General features: G+C 38.0%; 1 protein-coding gene across 1 annotated transcript in view; it reads right to left on the reverse strand.

The window, feature by feature from the left end:
• Positions 1 to 4092, reverse strand: part of ENOSF1 (enolase superfamily member 1) — a 26895-nt gene that overhangs the window by 3522 nt on the left and 19281 nt on the right.

Here is a 4092-nt window from a genome sequence, read left to right on the forward strand (position 1 = left end):
ATTTCCCATGATGACAACCCAGGATCTACAACCAAGAATACTTTATCCAGAAAAGCTATCATTTAGAGTTGAAGGACAGATAAAGAGCTTCCCAGACAAAAATGAGCTAAAGGAATTTGTCTTCAACAAGCCAGTATTATAGGAAATGTTGGAGGAACTTCTTTAAGAAAAAAACATGTATCAAAAACAGGAATAAAGAATGGTGATAATTACATTCCTATCCACGAGTACCTCGAATGGAAAAGAATTAAGTGCTCCAACCAAAAGATAGAGTGATTGAAAAAATAAGAAAACAAGACCCCTCCATATGCTGCCTACAAGAGACTCATTTCAGATTAAAAGAGATACATAGACTAAAAGGAAGGGGATGAAAAAAGATATTGCCTTGAGGGATCTAGAGTTGAATGAAATGGGTCAGATAGAGAAAGACAAATATCGCATGATTTCACTTACATGAGGAATCTAAAGAACAAAATCAACAACAATAACAAAAGTGGAAATAAACTCATGGATACAGAGAATATTTTGAGGGATACTAGACGGGAGGGGCGTTGGGGGGAAGAGAAGGCAAAGAGATTGAGAGGTGCAGGTGGATGGTTGCAAAGTAGACATGGGGATGTAGAGTACAGCATGCGGAAGATGGTTAATAATATTGGAATGATTGTCGAGGGGAGAAGGGGTGCTAGATTTGGTGGGGTGAGCGCTTTTGAGTTGTGTGGATCTCTGATCAATATGCTGTACAGCTGACGCTGTGTTGTATGCCAACTATAATTGAAAAAAACTCATTGAATTGTACAATGTAAATGCAAGCAACTAGTTGTCTATTATATTTCAATAAAGACAAAAAAAAGCAGGAAGTTATAAAAATAAAACATTTAAAAAAAACACAACAGTACAGAGGGGCTGTGAAATCATCAACTTGCCTGCCCTGTCCCACCATCCTAACAGCCTAGTAGAGGTAACAGAGACACCTCAGAAACACAGTAGGGCCACTGACCATTAGTAAAAAGGAGGTAGTGCTAGGAGCTCAGAAACTAGTCTCTACCACCTGCCACATACCCCCACCACAGTGGTAGTGCCCTGTATCTGAGGTGAGCTGGTCACAAGGTACACCCCGCATCCCAGCGGATGTGCAGCCTTTTCCTTAACTAAAGATGCCGCTCCGCTGTGATCCCAGAGGTGTAAATAGGTGAGAAAACAAAAACCTGCACTACAATACCATGTACTGGAAAACAAAAAAGTACCCAGCCTATCAACTTCTGAATTGTTGAAAGCAGTATCTAAACAAGAAAACAGCTCACTACCTCAGGCAGAACAACCAAGGTAACATGGGAGCACTAAACTAATGGACCTTGGTCTCAGAGGAATTATTGTGAACTTGACCCCAAAGGCAAAGGAAGGAAAAGCAAAAACAAATGAATGGGACTACATCAAACTAGAAAGCTTCTGCACAGCAAAAACAAACAAACAAAAACCATCAACAAAACAAAAAGGCAGCCAACAAAATGGGAGAAGATATTTGCAAACAATACCCCCGATAAAGGGCTAATATCCAAAATATATAAAGAACTCATAGAACTCAACAAAATGAAAAATCTGATAAAATAATGGTCAGAGGACCTGAACGGATATTTTTTCAAAGACATACAGGTGGCCAACAGATATATGAAAAAAATGCTCAACATAACTAGTTATAAGGAAAGTGCAAATCAATACCACGATGAGATACCACCTCACATCTGTTAAGAATTATCAATAAGACGAGCAATAACATGTGTTGGAGAGGATGTGAAGAAAAGGGAACCCTCGTGCACTACTAGTGGGAACGTTAATTGGTGCAGCCACTATGGAAAACAGTATGCAGTTTCCTCAAAAAATTAATAGAGCTGCCATGAGACCTAGTAATCCCTCTTCTAGGTATCTACCCCCCAAAATTTGAAAACACCCATAAAGATATATGTACCCCTATATTCACTGCAGCATTATTTGCAATAGCCAAGACATGGAAACAACCCAAGTGTTCTTCGATGGAAGATTGGATAAAGGAGATGTGGTACGTATTAACAGTGGAATGCAACTCTGCCATAAAAAAAGAAATATTGTCATTTGCAACAATATAGATGGATCTTGAGAGTATTATGCTAAGCAAAATAAGTCAGATGGAAAAGGACAAGAACCATATGATTTGACTCATATGTAGGATGTAAAACAAAAAGCAACAAATGAATGAACAAAATAAACATAAAAATAAGCAAAAAAAAAACCCCTCAGAGACACAGACAACAGGAGGGTAAAGGGGGTTGAATAGATGGTGATGGAGGTAGACTAGACTTCAGATGGTGGGCACAAAATAGGGTATACAGATGTTGCATCACAAAGTCTCACAGCTGAAATTCATATGATGTTATTAACCAATGTTACTCTCAATAAATTCAATCAAAATTTATATATATAATTTATATAATTATATGCTCACATGCTGTTATTAACCAGTGTTACCCCCAGTAAATTTAATCAAAATGTATATATAGTCATATATAAATAACAAAATATTAAACATGCATGATATGGTAAAAAAAAAAAAAAAGAAGAGCACAGGTTTTAGGATCAGACCAACCTGAGTTCAAATCTGTGTCAGCCACTTTTTTTTCTCCTAAGAGGTGGACAGCTGCATGGTGAGGACATTAAATAGAGATCAGTGAGGAAACCCCAGAAGGTTTCTGAGGTGAGAGGTCAAACTGAATGTTTTGGGATACGGCTGTGAGTGCAGGTAATGAGATCCCTCACACTGTCCACTCACTAACGAATTTTTTTTTTCCTTTTGGCCAATTCCTTATTTAAGGAATGATCCCCAGGTATATGGTTTTCAAAACAGAAAAAATTCCTATGGCATAATTTTCTTCTTAAGACATTTTTCATGATAGAAATTACTCTTCATAGATATCATATCATAAGATGGGACTAGCATCTGATTGAAGGGTCTAATGCCACTGGATATGGATTTTTTTTTTTAATTCTACGTATAAGTGAAATCATATGGCATTTGTCTTTCTCCGTCTGACTTACTCTACTCAGCACAATACCCTCCAGGTTCATCCTTGTTGCAGATGGCAAGGTTTCATTCTTTCTTTATGGCTGAGTAGTATTCCATTGTATATATGTACCATCTTGTCCATTCATCCACTGAGGACACCCAGGTTAGTTCCATATCTTGGCTATTGTAAATAGTAAATGCTGCAATGAACGTATGGATTCATATGTCCCTTGGAAGTAGTGTTAGTATTTCTTTGGATAAATACTCAGAAGTGAGATTTTTTGTCTTGTTATAGCCTTTGTTTTAAAGTCTATTTTGTCTGGTATACGTGTAGCTACCCTAGCTTTTTTGTTTCTATTTTCATGAAATATCTTCCCATCTCTTTCAGTGTGTGCGTCTTTAGATCTGAAGTAGGTTTCTTGTAGGGAGCGTATGTAAGGGTCTTATTTTCTTATCTATTCAGCTACCCTATTTTCGATTGGAGTATTTAATCCATTTACATCTAAAGTAATTGTTGATAGATATATCGTTATTGCCATTTTATTCATATTATCTTTTTCCTTCTTAAATAGAAGTCTCTCTTAACATTTCTTATAATACTGGTTTGGTGTTGAATTCCTTTTAGCTTTTTCTTGTCTGGGAAGCTCTTTATCTGTCCTTCGATTCTAAATGAAAGCTTTGCTGGGCAATCTTGGTTGTAGGTCCTTGCTTTTCACCACTTTCTAATTTTGTAACCTGAGTCAAGTGACCTAACTGCTGCCTTACTTTAGTCATGGCTAATGAACAGCTGCTTTGAGGGGCAGGCCATGTAAGCCCCTGCTAGGGATACAGAAAGGAACTGGTAGAAGGGGGCCTCATGGTTTCAGATACTCAGTGGACATAGATACTCAGTCATTGACTATAACGTGGTGCTGTATATAATCTAGAAAGAACAGATGAAGTACCAGCCCCATGGGAGAGGGCAGTAGGGCCATGAAAAATGAACAGAGAGCAGGCATTCCACGCAGACAGAATTACAGAGCGGAGGCAGTGTGTCTGGTGGCTTTCTACTTGCACAG

Source organism: Pteropus alecto, unplaced genomic scaffold (assembly GCF_000325575.1).
Source record: "Pteropus alecto unplaced genomic scaffold, ASM32557v1 scaffold146, whole genome shotgun sequence".
Lineage (NCBI taxonomy): Eukaryota > Metazoa > Chordata > Mammalia > Chiroptera > Pteropodidae > Pteropus > Pteropus alecto.